Here is an 18,409-nt window from a genome sequence, read left to right on the forward strand (position 1 = left end):
TGAAAATAAAAACGAGTTTGAAACATTAACGTGCAAAAACTAAAGCACACTCAAGAAAATAAACACAGCACAGGAACATATCCAATGAATCAGAATTACCTTTGAGAGCAAACATATAGTTTCTATGGCACAGTGAAGAAACCTTATTCCTCCGGCTTTTTTTGAGCGCGAGAAAATATGAAAGTGCATGCGTTCTCCCTATATTGTGTATCTGTCACCTTTTCACACACAACAAAGACGGAGGAAATCAACAGTTCAGAAAAAAAATGGCCGTGTAAACATTAACTGGCTTACGAGGTCGACAAACCAACGGTTCAAAGCACCACAGCCACGTCCGAAATAGCGCCGAAGGCCGGCCAGTACACTTAGGCGCCTCGGCGCGCGTAATGTAATAGGAGACGGCAGGTGCACGCGTACACCATTAAGGAACACATATTATATATGTCGGTGAAAGCGGTCACTCTTCAGTTCTGACATGCTTCACCGCGTAACACTAGTCTACTGCGGCGAAGCTGACTTCAGGACGCCGATTTATTCAACTCGTCTAGCGAGGCAGGTCCGTTTATCACGCTTGGCAGCGTTTGACATTTTCTGCATTAATTTCGTTTGTTCTTTTTAATTTTCTTATCACAGTGACCCTGTATCACGCAGTAGCAGAGCTAGTGCAGCGTCGTAGCTGCGTTGGTAAGCGTGTATGCATGCAGCAGGCACGGCGGCATTGGCTCTTGTTTGTAAACTTCAAGAGACGCTCTTCCGCGCAGCGATGCCATTTGTATTATTAAAAGAATGCAGGTTATGATTAAATGAGCCGCAGCAAAGCTGTAAAAAAGCAGTAGTAATGCTGTTCTAAGATCCTCTCGCTCGAGCGAGATGGTCTTAGAAAAAAAGCGCGATGTAACGCGATCTGACGGAACAGCTCGTCATGCCAGTGTTTTCTTACGTCCTCGTTCTTACGCGCACCCTCCCCTGAATCAGACTACTGAATGGTTCTGTGCACGCACTGACGATCCTGATGGAGGCAATACCACTCACATGAGCAGCTCCATATAAGATGTCACATGCCGGCGGCAATTTGACGCGGCTATGAGGCAAAATATGCGCACAAGGTATCCAATGGTAACGCATCAAACAGCTCACAGCCCCAATCCTTTATTACACGCATATAGCGTGGAAAGATGAATTACTCACGCTCTAAGTGGGCACGGAATACGAACCGTTTCGCAGCGCAGCCGGCTCCGTAAGACAGACGCCATGAAAATGAGCGGATGTGACATCACGGGTTATAGCGGACGTGACGTCATGGGTGAACGTAGACATTTCGGGCACCTTTCGTCTGCTGTGCCCCGGGCACAGCAGACACTGCCTTTTCCATGAGTGGCTCGCGGACGCTCCTGTGCACGAGGCTTCAGCGACTTCGTTCGTAGCTAAGTACTCTATTATCTTTATTAACTAGTGTTTTGAAGTGTTTTCTTTTGCATGGAGTAGGGGCGCAAATTTTGAATTCTTGGTAGGATAGGCTTTGTCTAGGTCTGTCGGCTCCCCCGTTAGGCCTAGGCATGGGCCTAGGTGGTAGGAGAGACCCATAGAGTTTCTGACTATAACACCTAGAGGGTAATCTGGCGCCACCGTCTATGGGAGTTTCTTAAGTCATGGGAATGACGGTATATGTGTCTGCGAGGCTCGTGTTGGCTGGTGTTGTAAGAGGCTTCGTCTAAAACGTGGATATGGCTACGCAAATAAAGCGTTCTCAAAGTAAAATCTTGATAAAATGTTTCCATTCACGCATATTACATCTTTACTCACCCACGATGCATGACCAAGCGAAGAAAAGCAAGAACAGACGACAAACTGTTGCAAAGCGAGAGCAAACCTTGTCGTCTGTCCTCCAGCTTTAGCGGCGCGCTGATACTTTTCACGTAACATGTAGTCGTACACACAATAACAAGTTCTCATAGTTAAACAAAACATGTTTTCGCGTAATAATAAAGCTAAAGCAGCTTTTCATGTGCTGTTTTAGTAGAAAATGAATCATTGTGACAGACGGAACGGTACTTGCCAAGCGCGTCCTCAAGGTGTCCTGCCTCTGAAAGTGTCTGCGTTCACCCGGTGAACGCAGCGCAAGCGTTAGGTTCACCCAAACGTCACGTCCTGGACGCCACATCCGGTCTTTGTTTTTTCACGTCCGTGATGTCCTATTCACGACCAATGCCTCCTTTACTAGATGCCAGCCGCGTTGTCCGTAAACTCGGTTCCTGGCCCTCTCCCTTTACTCTCCTCCGCGAAAAGGCAACGAGCGCCGCTTGTGGCGGACGTCTGCGTCACGTGCTGCGGCCTCGGAGATTACCATGGCGTCTGTTGCCATCTCGGAGGCCCGCATCCGCCGGAAGTTGAAAAGGCAACGAGCGCCGCCTCACGAAATTTATGCTGAACTAACTTCAACTAAGCGTGGCCTTCGCGATCGGCTCCGCGATCGGCTCCGGCGGCGCGCCGTTGCTGCGAATCGCGGAGGCCACGAACTAAGGGAACCGCCTCCGCAATGGGAAAGCGAGCAACGCGGCTGGCATCTAGTAAAGGAGGCATTGCCACGACCTATTGGTCCTATCCCGCCTTTTTGGCGGCGTAATATGGCATATGGCAGGCTCGGAGTGCACGAAGCGGTGGATCGCTTATTTTTCGGGCTTTTGCTTCTCGTAAGTATACTTCGTCTTTGCGTTTGATGTGCATCTACTACGCGTAGCTAATCTTTCGACTGCATGATGCCATATATACACCAGAACACCGTGAATTCAAAGGGCGCCGCCATATTGATGAGCGCCGGTCGCGCCATCTATCCCAAGCGCCGCGAAGTAGCAGGCCTGGGCTGCCACGCCGGGTGATGCGACCCGGCGCGAAAGCGAAACTTGGGCTTTTTAGCTGGGCGGAAGGCGTGTTTCGCGTTTTTTCTAACCTGTCATTTTCGCTGTCTGGATTCAATCAAACTTCAAGACCTCATGCAAGTCCGCAATGGCCACACTGAGTGCTGTGCGGACTGCAGAAGCGAATGCATCGGGAAGGTACGCTATTACGTTTGTACAAACCGCGCGCTATATGCTAGAACACGTGTGAGCTTTTTGGCACGTAACCTGTGAAGGAATTTACAGCACTGTGTTGGTGCCATATATTATTAAAGCACGCAGAACACTGTCATCTGCACTTTCAGTTTGGTCTTGTTTGTCATGGTCTCTACTGGGTTGGCCGCGTTTGGCAACCAACTGGCGAGGTCGTCTGACTGCCTGGTTAGCAGACGCCTGCCCTTCACCACCTGCACATTGAAAACAAAATAGATGTTATAGTAAGAAGGGCTGTAGTTCTTTCCCATGCCATCACTGTTGCGAAGATATAAAGTCCTCTCAAAATGAAATAGAAAATACACCAGGCCAATTGTATCGTGCAACCACTTAAGAGTACAACATTCAGAACAAAAGCCTACAGCACTCGAACAAGCAGCATATGATGCTAAACCTGCACTCATTGGAAAATGAGGTACTACAGTAGTTATAATGTTCAACTACATGTGCAGTCAAAGCCCATATAACAGGGCGAGCATGACAGATGCAGGCGTTGTACAGTTGCACAAACCATGACAGGGCACGTAAAATTACCATCCCTACTTAAAGCTGCATCATCAGGACCCCTTTGGTACAAGACAACAACCGCACCTGCATTCCAAGAAATTAGCCCCACCAACTGCAGCTACCTGGTACCAGACCTGTTTCGATTGTGCGAGGCCATCGGATTGTTGGCGCTCCCTTAGAAAAAAAAACAGTAAAAAAATAGTGAGAACGATCAAAATTTTGTTACAAAATACAAGAATAATTAAGCACCTTATTTTCCTCGCCATATGAACGGAAATATTTTGCGCTTTGCCCCGCATAACAGCCCGCACGCAGTTTAGAGCTCAGGAGGCTCAAATGAATTCGTTACGAATGACACCTGCAACACCAGCTCCTAAAGGTAGGTGCGCTGCAAGAACACCTTCGGCGACGAGTAGTCGTCGTTTACGTTTTTGTGGACGCATGCTACGTGACGAGCAGACTTCGGTTTACTTTCATTAGTAATAACGCTCACCAGCACGGCCTACAACTTGTTCACGCTTAATGTTCATTCCGTGCACCAGCTGCAAGTATCGCTAACCGCAAACTCAACTGTTCCGTTTAACCGTCGGGAGCTCTGCCTGAATGAAAACACGAAAAGGCTGGCCTTTTTGTTATCGCCAAGGCGAAGCACCGGCGCGGGATTCTGCTCTGTGGGCTTGTTGCCCAGAAAGTGCTCGGAGCAAACCTGCGGGGTACACATATTACGCTTGTAGGGCGCAAAGTTGAACGTGGCACCAAAATATACACAGATCGAATACTCACTCGTGCATTTTCACTGGGTTGGTAGTTCTTCCTATTCACTGCAGCTATCCACCGGTGGCGTAGCTTGGCATTCTTCGTTGCGGATGGAAATCGGTGCAGGCTGAAAACACCGCACCGGCACGATTCCCTACGTGTGTTGTGCTCTTCGCAAACAGCGCTAAGCAACCTGCTCCTTTTCCGCTGGTTGTTTTGGCATCCAAACACGACGCAATGATGCCCAGATGACTTCTTGTACTTTGGATCCGTGTGAACGGGCACATTTCCGCACTTTGGAGCCCTAGAGCTGGCGCTTGCCATGTCTACTGGTCGCCGGCGAACACACTTTGGCAGCCCAGTGCGCCGGTCGACCGGGCAAACCGGGTGCGAGAGTATGCGTTTGGTTAGTCTGGGTGCGAGACTAGCGTGTTCTGGTCTATAGGTGTTCTGTGATGATACTTTATAGCCAGGTTCCTCACGAGCTTTTGTGATGCATTGCAGGGACCGCCACACCGGCCAGCCAGTGCTACAGTGTCCTAATGCAGAGAACGTATATTACACGGAACTGCGCTCCTTCAGAGTTATTTAGAGTCTTTGTCAGAAGCACGTAACAGTAACATTACTTGGTTACGGTGCTGCTACATGGCAGAATATTTGAATGGCAGATGTCCCGAGTGCGGCATGTAAGTACGTACGTACGCGCGCTTGTTTAGCCTAAATAAGAGTTTCTATTGTTCCCCAATGGAAATGCACATTCCTGATGCATGGTTCAGATCTGCCGGCTAAGGGCGGTAGTGAATAAAGTGACCAAATTGCGGCTTCGTTGCGGTCTCGCATTGCGGCCTCATTGCACGGTCGGGAAAAATTGCTTTAGAACCAAAATTTCGCTGCGCTGTCAGTAGCCATTCACTGATAAGCTTTCTCCGCAGCGCAATGCTCAGTGCAGGTGTGATGGGGGTTGTGTGTGCGGTTGGTATGCGACCGATATTCCTGAACGCAGTGTCATTCAGCGATGTGCACAGCTGTGGCTGATTGTAGAATGTGGGCTGTGACAGGAGTGATGGGGACCATGCTCCTGCCTCGGCCAAGGTTGCAGCGATTTCAGAGCTGCAGGGAGCGCCCAGGCAGAACCTAATCTCGGCCCCATGCTGCAGCTCCAGCTTCTTGAGACGGGCACGTGGTAGTGCCACGAGTGGGAGGACGTACCGCAGGCGTGAGGTGGCTACTGCATGGTACAGCCGCAGAGCCCACCTAGTGGTGCAGCTCTGTCCTTGGGCAACAAGCTGGGAGACTGCCTTGTGGACCCGGAGGACCTGGACATGCAGGGTCTTGACAGCAGGCAGCCAGGTCAGCCGGTGATGAACGTGTAGCCCCGGGTACGTCACTGCCGGGCTTCAAGGTCGCCTTCCAGTTGCAGCTGTGCAGCGGGCGGTTGCTCTTGGGTGGAGCAGCATGGCCTCCGTCTTCCTTGCCGAGATGGCAAGGCCAATGCAGCTCAGGTAAGCAGCGGCGGTGTCGAGGGCTCTTTGCAGAGCCGAGCGCGCACTGCTGTGGCTGTGTGGTGGATTTCGCACACATAGGGCGATGTGGTCCGCGTTGATGGAGGTATTCACGTGGTTGTTGGGGTCAGTCTGCAGGACAGCAGGCAGTCGGGCCAGGTTGAACAGGAAAGGGCTCACCACTGATCCTTGTGGGACGCCCTCTACCAAATAGGTCCAGGGCCTGCTGAACAACTGGATAGGGCAGGCCGTCAAAGGCCCCCTTCATGCCGATAAGCACCAGGAGCACGGCGTCACCGCAGGCCTTGGCCTCTTCCAGCGTGGAGACCACGTCCACGATGGAGTCCGCACTGCATCAGCTCCGCCGGAAGCCTATCTGCTCATCGGCCAGAAAGCAATGGCCTCCATCAGCTTGCAAGCAGCAGAGGTGAGTGAGACTGGCCGATAGGAGCTCACGTTTTTCAGCCGGCCTTCAGGATGAGGGCCACGTAGGCTGTGCGCCATGACTCCGGCACCTGCCCTGACTGCCAGATGTTTAAGCAGTCAAGCAGGTGCAGCTGCTCGCTGGCGGCCAGGTTGCGAAGCATTTGGGTTCCTGGTGCACTGGGCTCCTGGTGCACTGCGATGCTTGGAGCTCGTGCAGCGTCAGCGGGTCCTGGTAGATAGCCATAACCTGGCTCGATGGCCACCCTGGGTGGTGAGAGAGAAGGGAAGACGGAAAGGCAGGGAGGTTAACCAGGCTGAGTCCAGTTTGCTACCCTACACGTGGGGAGGGGAATGGGGAGTGAAAGAGGAAGAGAGAACTTAAGTGTAGGATGTCTATAGTCGGGCACTCAAGTCTGTTGCCCTCAGGCAGCGAAAAAGCGCTCTGACTGCTTTCTGGGCCAATGAACTGTGAGGCCAGGCTCCCAAGACTGGATGACAGGCCATTTACAGAAGCGAAGACCCTGTGTGGTGGTTGTGCAGGCAGCTAGGCAGGCTGACGGAAGGCTGCCCTACCTTCAGGATGGCTGCAGTGCGTGGTACAGCCAGCGCAAACTGGTTGGCGAGGAGCTCCGCAAGGGCCTCTTCGCTGATGCTCAGCGTGATGGCCACGGCGAGGACAGGTTGTAGGCTTCCTCTCCTGCTGGTGAGGGATTTGAGCAGTCTCCAAGCCAGGGGTCCCCTGGACCTGCCCTCGATGGCAGAGCAGAGGCTCCTCCTGCGCCGGGCTTGGCGTCTGCAGCGGGCATCTGCACGTCTGTACTCGGTCCAATGCTCTGCCTTGCCCGTCCGGATTGCTCCACGCTCCATACGGCGCCTGGAGGCACGAATGTTGAGCAGGTGGAGGTCCGGAGCGGGGGTATCTGGTTGGGTAGAGCACTGAACGGTGGCAGCCTGAGCACAATCCACGATGGCGCTCAGGAAGTCACGGCCATCGTCCAACTTGCTGCAGTGCTTCCGGAACAGGGACCAGTCTGTGACGTAAGTTCTTGACCTAGGCCTTCTCCCAGACCTGGGGCTGATCACAATAGGGAAGTGGTCAGACCCCCATTTGTCCGAAGTTGTGGCCCAGGAGTAGGAGCACTGCTCAGTGTTGAGGGAGAGGTCAATGGCCGTGCGAGCTCTGCGGTAGACGTAGGTGGGCTCCCTGGTGTTCCAAGGTCAGCAGGCCAGCTCAGCTGATGGCATCTGTGAGGCCTTTGCCTCAGCGGGTGCAGCTGCGGCTTCCCCAATCCGTGTGGTGTGTGTTGAAGTCACTGCACAGGACTGCATGCCCACCAAGGCGAACAGCCAGCTGGATGAGGCTGGAGGGATCCCACGGCTTTCCTGGACAGATGCAGATGCTCGCCACAGCCGTGTCCTGGCTGCCAAGGCGTACCACAACGGCGCATGACTCCAAGGGGCCACCGGCGATGTCAGCAACAGGTAGAACAGCACGCGCCAGGGTGCTGCGGACATAGATTGCCGTGCGTGGCTTTCCTGGCTTATGGACTCCATCTAGGCAGGGTGCCGCAGTGCAACTGCGTGTGGCACAGGTGGTGGCACCCGAGTAGTCGGGAAGCCGTAGGTTCTCGGCCACGGCATATGTCTCCAGCAGTGCGAGTACCGTATAGTGCGGAATATAGGTTGAGGTTTTTTCCCAAAAATATTACTAAAAGTTCACCCCTTGACTTACATACCGGCCCTTGGCACAGCATGAATACTCGTCTGGCAGCATGTAGGAGCGCAGACCTTTCGGCATCCACATTGTTATCGCCCCCTTGGTGACCGACGCGGCCCAACTCGCGGGCGCTGTGCGGTTCTTTATTCTGACGAAGTTCTTTATTCTATGGCGCAGTGCACCCGGAGCTCAAAGACAGGGTGGCGGATTTTGTCCGCGAGCATCGTGCCAGATCTTTGCCAGTCACAGCAGAACTCATCTGCATCAAAGCTATTGAGATCGCCCGAGAATCCGGACTGCCCAAGGAACAATTCAAGGGCTCCATTTATTGGGTTCGTCACTTCATGCAACGCAAGGGATTCGCACTTCGACAGCGCAAATCAATCTGGCAGAAGCAGCCAGAGGCATACGAGGACAAGTTGGTCGAATTCCAGCGCTATGTTATCCGTCTCCGGCAGCAGCATGGCTACATGTTGGTACAGATCGGCAACGCGGATGAAATGCCGGTGTGGTTCGACATGCCGTCGCTCACCACAGTGTGCGAACGCGGCACAAAAGAAGTCGAGCTTCTTTCTACAGGGAACGAGCATTCACGGTGATGTTCGCGTGTACTGCAGATGGCAGAAAGCTGCCCCCATACGTAATATTCAAGAGGAAGACGCTGCCGAAAGAGGCATTCCCACGGGATGTCGTTCGCGTGAATGAAAAGGGCTATATGGACGAGGCCCTCATGCTCAATTGGATTAAGACCGTCTGGAATCGGCAACCAGGGGCACTCTTGCGGTGTCCGAGCATGCTCGTCTTCGATGCCTTTCGCGGGCACTTGACCGCAGGATTGAAGCTGGCACTCCGCGACGGGAGGACGGAACTCGCGTCATTCCGGGAGGCATGACGTCAACACTTCAGCCACTGGACGTCGTGCTCAACAAGCCTGTTAAAGACCGTGTCCGTGAACAATATAATCAGTGGATGGCCGGCGACAACCTGATGACCCCAACCGGCCAGCTGCGCAGGCCGCCTCTCGTCACTGTGGCCACATGGGTGTCGCAGGTTGTGCTCGCTGCCCGATGATACGGTGGTGTGGGCATTCAAGAAGTGTTGCATAAGCAAGAAGTGTTGCATAAGCAAGAAGTGTTGCAAAATTTTTTGCATAAGCCAGGAACGCACACAGGAGTCCAAAGAACTTTGTCACCAGGAGAAAAAGTTACAGCACAGTGGGTCGAGTCGTAACGAAACTTGCGAGCGTCCTGGGAGACGTCGGTGTTAAGCGGGGCGAGGCGTCTGCACTCTGCGAGGCGAGACACAAACTGTTCCAAGAAAGGAACTGATGGGGGTACAGGAGTCGAAAGGAATGATACATCAAGAATGAAACTTGGTGAACAGCCATAGATGAAGAAACAATGTTAAAATCCAGTGGTACGTTGCGTAGCCATGTTATAGGCGAATGTCATGAACGACAGGATTGCATCCCCGTTCATGTGGCCAGGGTAGATGTACAGTCGCATGCAATATGACTTGCAACACTCTTGTTCGTTGTTGAAGGGGCTCCACGGCTGCGCAGCAGCTCTGACATTCGAAATAGCAGTTTAATAGACACCACTAATTGAAGCTGTGTTTCGGTCTGGAACTTACCATGTGTCTGCACAGCCGTACAGCCTTGGAACCCCTTCGACCACGGGCACCGGTGTTGCAATTCATATTGCACGTGACTATACATCGCAATCATCAAGCTGTTGGTCTGCGGATGGTAACTGGAAGTCGTCTTGCGAATTGTGTTAGAGGCGCACAGAACTTCGGTAAGGATAGAAGAGAGGAAGACTGCTGCGGTCACTGAGGAGAACGCGCGGAGCGCTGCGGTGTAAGATAATGTTGTGTAGAAAGAAATCGGCGACTTCAGCAGCAGTCCAGGATGGTAGAGATGCTGTCTCCGCATAGCGTGTTGGATGGTCTATGGCCGTTGCAATCCAACGATTTCCATGTGAGGTCATGGGAAGAGGACCGTACAAGTCTATTCCAACTACTTCAAAAGGCGAAGCGGGACAAGGCAGAGGTTGTAAAGAGCCAGAAGGAGCTGTTGGGTTTGCTTTGACAATGAACGCAGGGTGCAACATACTTAGCAACGGCTGAAGATGGGCCAGGCCAGGAGCAGCAACTTCATATTCTGTTGTAAGTCTTGTGGTAGCCTAGAGGACCAGTCGTCGCATGATCGTGAAAGGCTTCAAGCACCTCACATTGCAGAGAACATGGTATGACCGGGACCCATTTGTTGCCATCGATGTGATAAATGTTGCGATGTAAAACCCCATTGTGCAGCTTGAATTGATTAAGTTGTCGACGAAGTCAGGCGTTTGGAGGTGACGAAGAATCTTCCATGCGTTGGAGAATAGTTCAGCAGTATAGGTCGATGCGTTAGTGGGACACAAGGACAGATGGGCTGTTGTGTCTTAGCCATTCGAGGGCTACAATGGGTAAAGCCGATGAAGAGGACTCAGGACGTACACAATCGCGGAGAGGTTATGGTGAATCGTCATGATTCGGCAGAGGGTAGCAAGAGAGAGCATTGGTGTCTTGATGCTTCTTTGCAGCCCTGTAGGTGACATTGAAATCGTACTCCTGTAGGTGAAGCACACAGCAACCCAGGTGACCTGATAAATTCTTTAGCAGTGAAAGCCAGCACAGTGTGTTATGGTCGGTAACAACTGTGAAATTTTTGCATGGCCCAACAGCAAAGCACTCCTGCTTGGTCATGGTGTAGTAATTTTCTGCACTGGTTAGTGCACGACTAGCCTAAGCAATTACTCGTTCGCGGAATGTATTGTCGCATTGTAGTAGAATGGCACCGAGACTGACTGCTAGCGTCTGTGTGAAAGATGGTGGGCGCGGTTGGATCAAAGTGGCGCAGTACTGGGTCTGACGTCAGGGCTTGTTGCAAAAGCAGGAAAGCATGTTCACATTCGTCGGACGAAACAAAGGGTGCATTACTGGGGAGGAGTTGATGGAGCGGGGACGTAAGTGTAGCGAAGTTGCATATGAAGTGCCGGAAGAAGCAAGTCCAAGAAAACTGTGCATGTCTTTTTGACGCAGTGGACACAAAATTCGAGGATGGCAGTAAGCTTCTCGGGGTCCGGACGAATACCTTCTTTGCAGACTATGTGCCCCAGAACTTTGATGGCCTTGCTGGCCAAACTGCATTTGTGTGTGTGTGTGTGTGTGTGTGTGTGTGTGTGTGTGTGCGTGTGCGTGTGTTGAGCTGCAAACCAGCATTTGCAAGACAGGCAAGGACTTCATCAAGATGTTGCAAATGTTGTGAGAACATGGTTGAAAACACAATGTCGTCGAGATAGCACAGACAGGTTTTCCATTTCAAGCCACACAAGACTTATCGATCATGCGTTCGAATGTGGCAGGCACATTGCAGAGTCCAAAAGGCATCGCACTGAACTCGTAGAGCCCATCAGGGGTAGCAAATGTCGTTTTTGCTTTGTCGGATTTGGACATCGGTATTTACCAGTAGCCTGGTCTAAAGTCAAGGCTAGAAAAATACTCAGCACCGTGGAGTGAATCTAGTGCATCATCCATCCGTGACACGGGGTGAACATCTTTGCGCACGATTTTGTTCAGCGCACGCTAACAGACGCAAGAACACACTGAGCTGTCTTCGTGACAATTGCAACGACATGAGTGTCAACAGCTCAAGTGACAGTTGATCCACGAGGCAACAGTTGGGGTTCGATTTGGTTTATTGCAGTAAGCAATGCAGACCCCTCAGAGAAGCGAATAAGGTCAGGGGTAATCAGAATTGCTCGAGATAGGGTATGGTCATAGGGTAGAATGAATACACCGCCATCCACAATGTTGCAGGAGTTGACACCTATAATCTTTTCTCTAGGTGGCCAAAGAACGTAATCGGAAGAGGTGACGAGACGAATGCATTCTTCGTGGTTAGGAAGAGAATTGCCAGTGGCATCATCCAGTTGTGTGAGGCGCTGACGACAAGAGATAGAAGCAAACGCCAAAGATACGAAGTCCCACCCCAAGATGAGTTCATGGGTCACTCACGAAATACCGCAAAAACAATGTGGTGAAGAATTTAGTCTATGAACACACGAACAGGACACGGTGCGATTGGACGAATAATAACGTTGGCCGCTGCGCAAAGAGAAAGGCCGGAGTAAGGCAATTCTTGTGTTTTATAGAGTCCCAAACAGTCACATGGCAATAATCGCCAAGCGTCTTGTAACATGGAGCTACCTCAGAATTGCGCCAAACAAAGATGATGGATGCAGCCAGTCTTGCCAGATAACTACATTTTGACTATTCTGTATTGTTTGCATTTTTTGTGTAAAAGGAATTGTCGCAGAGAGTTTTATCTTCAGTGACTTTCAGTTGACGTCATCTGCTACAACTAGCACATAAGTTAACTCCATAGCACCACTAGGATGGAGACATTGTGTCGTGGGGTGCTTCCTTAAAAGTGGACAAGAAGATTCTAAAGGAAAAGTGTGAGATGGTCACAGTAATAACCAAGGCATTTGGCATGGGAATGACCCAGCTATGAAAGTATTATCAGATGTGGACAAGCATATAATACTAAATGGCGCCTTGCACGAGTCCCAAGTGTCAAATGTAATGAGTATTGTGCATTGAAAGGGCCAAAAATGTTTTGTACATGCAAGGGAACACTATGGGCATTTGATAACAGTTGCTTAGATGTACTACATTAACAGGAACCAAACGAACTCCCTTAGACATAAGCATGCAGCAAATTCAAGGACTAGATGAAGCTTCAAAGAAGTAACTGCATTTCATGTAGGATAGGTGTGAATGACCTTTGTGCACGAGATCAGTGACAAAAACACTAAATGAATGCAGTACAGTGTCTGTATCATATCTTGTGCAGACCAAACTAGCCTGGAGTTTCAGCGTTCCTTGTCAGTTCATTTAAACAGGAACTACATTGTTCAAAGTGCAATATTGTTCTACAAAACATAATATGCAAGATGTAGCATGCTAACCCTCGTGGCTCAACAACTACTGAACCGAAACCTCAATGAGCAGTGAAGCTTCCTTGTAATTTTCATCGTAACCATACTTTCGCTCTTGAAAGTGAACCTCTTTAGTGAATTTGCTTGTGTATTAATTTTTCTTTAGGCAAGTATTTTTTATACATGTTAATGTCTCAATCCTGCTTTTTCTTTCCGGGGCTAAAACAAAATGCCTCTTATTTCACTTTGATCTTTTGACCTAGGAAGCCATCATCTGGTGCTGTGTACAGCAAGCACATGCTTCGGGCAAGGAGGGAACCAGCACCATATCTACATCAGCAAGAACCTCGGTGCTCAAAATAAACATTTTCTGTGCAAATACCTGTCTTTTTATACTTCCAGCATGAATTAATAAGTTTCTTTTGCCTTCACATGCAGGAAGGTTTATAGGAATAAATAGGGACTGTTGAATGCCCAGGAAAAGCCTTGAAGCCATTCTACTTGTACAGTGATAAAATACATGTGTACTTGAACTTGATAGTACAGAAACGAAAGGCAAAGTAACAGGCAAAATCCTCGGGGCAGCAGTCGTATAAATGGTAGGTGAACACAGCTAATTGTGCAGTCCAGTTTCATTCAGTTTGACCAAATGTTGCAAGAATTGCCTTCAATATGAATCATTCAGTTTAGCCAGCTAAAGTCGAACTCGTACAAACTTTGGAATGTCTGCTGAGAATTTTAGCATAAATGGTATGTATGCATCCTTCAGCAGCACCACAAGCCCAGTAAGGTTTTTGCGTTACTGTCCCCCCTCCCTTGGGGTTATTGCAGTGTCTACTTCAAGTGCTTGAGGGTATAATGGAAAATGACTCCATTCTCCAATGAGAAGGCTATATAAATATGCAGGACAAGAGCTTGTAGGCCTGGTTATAAGCATGAATTAGATATGTATAGACCAAAGGCAATATGAATACAATATGTTAAATTGCATCCATATGTGGGAACTGCCCACATCAAAGGAAAGAAAGTGCAATACTTGCAACCTACCAACATAAACATCAGTCTAGGGAAAAATTCTGTAAGGATCCACTAAGTGGACTGTTTCAGCACACACTGATTAGGTAGAGCTCTAAGCTGGTAGAGCAAGTGGCAATCATCACCATGGGCTCTCCTGCTCTATTCATTCAGCATGTACTGGAATGGACAGTCCACTTAGTCAACACTTACAGACTAGCCCCCTAGGGCTGTGGAAGCACGCAGTATATTAAGCTTAAGTCTGGAGTGCTACCTTCTGCTTATGTGGCAAGTCCTCCTGTTTACCTGTTCCTTTCAACTGAGAGCTGAGCACTGCCTAGGTTAAGTCAGAAAAAGCAACCAGCGTCCATAGAATTCAAACTATTACTATTTGCCCTATATAAGGGGACAGTGAAGCCTAAAATGACACTTGACTTGGGCCATATTTTTCGCGATATGCCCGAGAATATTGGGATTTCCCATCAATTTTACCCTTCCTACATCACATAGTGAACAACCTGAAAACTTAACACTGTTGCGCAGAGCGATGAAGGGTCAGGATTTGAGCGAGAAAACAACACATGACACCTGAGCGCAAACTATGAACTGGTTTATTTTTCTGCAAGTGAAGCGTACATAAAGCCTACACGCATGTACAGGAGTCCTCTTCCCGGTCTACCTACACCCTCTATTGTCAGTGATTATGCTAATCTCTTTATTGCTGAGTGAAATAGACGGCGGGCTGACACATGAGCCCTGTGGGTCCACCTTGAGGTTGTATGCCTCCACGACTTGTCTTTTCCTTTGGTTCCTACTTTTCAGCAGAATCATTGCCTTGTGATAATCACCAGTTGATAGTTTGTGCTCAGGTGTCTATTGTTTTCTCGCTCAAGTCCTGTCCCTTCGTCACTCCGCACAACAGTGTTAAGTATATATGTTGAACCAACTAGCACACTGCACAATTTTCCTGATCTTGAAAACAATTGTAAACTAAAGTCCGTGAGAAACAAAGTGTTCTGTCATGACATACAAATTTATGCATGATCACTTTGCTATATAAAAATACAATTTTAGCCAATGTTAACGAAGAGCTTCACTTCTGGAGTTCACTTAAATAATGTCTGTGATGCATTGTGACAGTACGAGGTCCTGGAGATCCTACTGTGGAGATATGTCAACATTGAGCCTATTCCTGTTTAATGTATGGATAGATGCCTTCACGAAGAGTTGGAGAAACTGCACAATACAATGTTTTATATCACATGTAATAATTATGCTGTGATAAAGTGTACACACTGAGCTTAATGTTTTAGAAAAGCTCAAGAAAAGGCTCCAGAATAGGTATGATGGATAGGCAACCTTTTATTTGGCTCTCTTCATAGTGAAGTCTAGACGCATCACCTCAGTCACTTGGTAAAATCTGTGGGCTCGTACTGCCCATGCCTTTACTGCACAAGTTGCCTTGGTGCTCCCAGTCTTGACAGGTAACACTTAAGCACACTCTCATGCACGTGTTTGTTCCAAAGCTACAGCTGCTAACTAAAGTAACTCCCACATGCGATTCTGTAACTCTAGACCTAACTGCAAAAACGCATGCAGTACTACGAGTTTGGCATGGAGTCCACATGACATGTGCACAACTTCAAATTTCGTATAGGCAACAGATAACTGGTAACCTGTTAGAGTAACAAAATGGATGCCAAGGAAAATTCACCCAAAGCCTTAGGCAGGAAAATGAGGTGTTGTGATGAGATAAATAGCAATCACATTTGATCGACTGACTAAAAGCTGGCAGGGGTATTGCATTTGACATGATTGAAATGAGCTGCAGCATGGCATGGTAACTGTGGCAGCCTTTACAATGCCGCGCTCTCTGAATTACACTTATGTGCATCCATATGCTGCAGCGACCAACTGTTTTTATTCAAGAAAGCCAGGTTTGTGGTTCAGCACACATCATACGCTGGCAAACTCACTGATGAGTCAACTCCCTGAGATCATCCCATGAGTCTGAGTGAGCCCAGCTGAGCAGTATTTTGGCGAGTTTGAGCCCGAGTGAGCTCGGCTGAGTAGTATATTCTTATGAGTTCAAGTGAGCAGCTAATTATAATTTTGGCGAGTCTAAATAGTGAGTTCCGATTATTTTGCCAACATATATATGGTCCGTGTACTTTCGAAATTCAGCTACGACACTTGCGCATAGGTTGGAAATTAAGCTTCTCGCCAAGTGACTACTGCATAAATGATCATAGAGCTAGCGAAGAACGATGCGTACGCCTTAATGATGCAGCGTGCCGCGCGGGATCCATGTGTGCAGCGTGCCAGTGGATGGGTGCGTGTTTGGGAAATTAGGGGGTTTCGACCCATCCACATATAATTTACATAATACCTTTCTCCATAGTGTATTATTGCGATAGCAATTTTTGGACACCCTAAGCGAATTTTCGCCATCGCCCTGATGTTTGGTTAAAAGTCCAAGTGTGACAAAAATTATAGTGCTCCGTTGCATCCCACATGCTGGGGTTAATTGCGAATGAAAGGGTGCGATTGTGAGCCGAGAAGGATGGCAGCTTTATGCGCGCTGTCCACGTCCCGTGATCAAGTGCGCGCTAGGGTCAGAGAGCGCGCGACGTCTCTTGCCTGGCCGTGCCCGTGCATATGGCTGTCCGCGCGCAGCAGAGTGCATATACACGGCCCGCCCGTGCCACATTTTTTAAAAGTAATTTCCGGCCGGTGTAAAGGCAGCAAGCCGACGTGGCTGCTGGTTTCACGAGTGTCAATTGGTAGTAGCGATATCTAAGTTTCGGGCGAAACTTAGAGCAGTGACTTCCTTAGAGGGGCCAAAATTTTGGGGCGCATATGAGCGGCACGTATAGTAGAATGCAGTGTTCCATTGTAAAAAAAAAATTGATGTAACAAAATAGTGCTGAGTGTTACGTCTTTGTTACATCAAGGTTCAACAAAAATTAAGCGCTGGAAATCAGCGCTGGACGCACATGCAACTCCTTACTCCACACTGCATGAAAACATTTGAGAAAGCATTTTTTTTAAATACTTTGTACATTTGTGTAAATACCTGCGGATATTCCTCTGGTTTAGCCTAATTATGTGCTGCCTACTTAACTTACTGACGCAGCATACGTATCATTGCGAAATTTATAATTTTTTGCTTTCAGAAAAAGCATCGAGTTATTGAATTTTGCGAACAGAAAAAAAATTGCAACTTCCAATATAGCGCGCTTCCTAGGCTATTAAATAGCTACAATGTTCAAGGAACGTACTGTTTCCATGAGTGGTTTACTCATGCAGTAAGATGTACTGCTCCTACACCTTGTAATAAAAAGCATATGCATCGACACATAGCAGCTAGCTGATATTCTTGCTTATTTTCTCATCACAGAGGTAGATGGGGCACATGAACCAATATGCTCACACAAATCAACGTGACCAACTACTGCGGAGACATGGCAACGAATTCTTTGTTTACCTTGTACACCACAAGTGCGAGGTTTGCGCATTAATTTGACTTCATGAAACCCTATTTATACTACAGGCCTTACGGCAATGCTTGCATGCAGTGCGGTGAAGCGCTCGACGAAACTGCACATATTATATGATTTGTTTGATATTAACTCGAGATGCAAACGTTTGTGCAGGGCAGGCAAGCAATGTTTCCATTCACGCAGCGCACCAAAATAGCGAGGTATATGCATTGATCTGGTTTCATGACATCGTACTTTTGCCACTAGCTTTACGGCAGTGCTTGTGTATAGTGCTGCGAAGCACGACGGAACTGCACGTTATTATACGGTGTGCTTGAAATCCACTCGAAATGCAAACGTTTGTGCAGGCAGGAAACGAATGATTTAATTCACGTAGCACAACACGAGAGCGCGCTCTATGCAGTCCTTTGATTGAATAAAACTCTATTTCTGCCACAGGCTTCACAGCAATGCTTGTGTAGAGGGCTGTGAAGCTCGACGCAGCTGTAACAACATCCCACAGTACACCCGATTTTTACCGAGTTTGTTTTAAAGGGCCCCTCACAGGCTACATAACAAATTTTGGTTATACACTGAAAGTTGTTACGTGCCCTCTAAGAAGTGTTCTACCGCAAGCATTTTTTCAAATTGGTTCATTAACAGCAGATAGAGAATGATTGAAGTGCCGCGAACGCATGATTTCAGGAGGCGAGCGTCGCCGCCTATATAAACACTCTCTCGACATTCCCCGTTTCGCCTGTGTAAGCAAATTTCCTTCACTGCGTTCTCCCATACCGGAGCCGAGGGGTCGCGACGGGTATACCCTGCCGTCTTCTTTTTTTCACCGTCACCGGCACACTTCCGGTGACGGTGTCGCGCGAGCTGTTGCGCCTGTCTCGTTTCCTGTAGCGGA

The 18,409-nt window shown here is 48.8% G+C and overlaps 1 long non-coding RNA gene across 3 annotated transcripts; it reads left to right on the plus strand.

Moving 5' to 3' along the window:
* Positions 1–2,607: 2,607 nt before the first annotated feature.
* LOC139054447 (uncharacterized) lies at positions 2,608–13,379 on the plus strand. Of its 3 annotated transcripts, XR_011511238.1 has the most exons (5): positions 2,621–2,690; positions 4,875–5,056; positions 5,528–5,872; positions 6,004–6,299; positions 13,264–13,379. It is a non-coding gene; the product is annotated as an uncharacterized lncRNA (long non-coding RNA). The 3 variants fall into 3 exon arrangements; XR_011511237.1 differs by having other exon boundaries at positions 2,608–2,690; positions 4,875–5,872; XR_011511239.1 differs by lacking the exon at positions 4,875–5,056 and having other exon boundaries at positions 2,622–2,690.
* The last annotated feature ends 5,030 nt before the right edge of the window (positions 13,380–18,409 follow it).

This window comes from Dermacentor albipictus, chromosome 1, assembly GCF_038994185.2.
Source record: "Dermacentor albipictus isolate Rhodes 1998 colony chromosome 1, USDA_Dalb.pri_finalv2, whole genome shotgun sequence".
NCBI classification, from domain to species: domain Eukaryota; kingdom Metazoa; phylum Arthropoda; class Arachnida; order Ixodida; family Ixodidae; genus Dermacentor; species Dermacentor albipictus.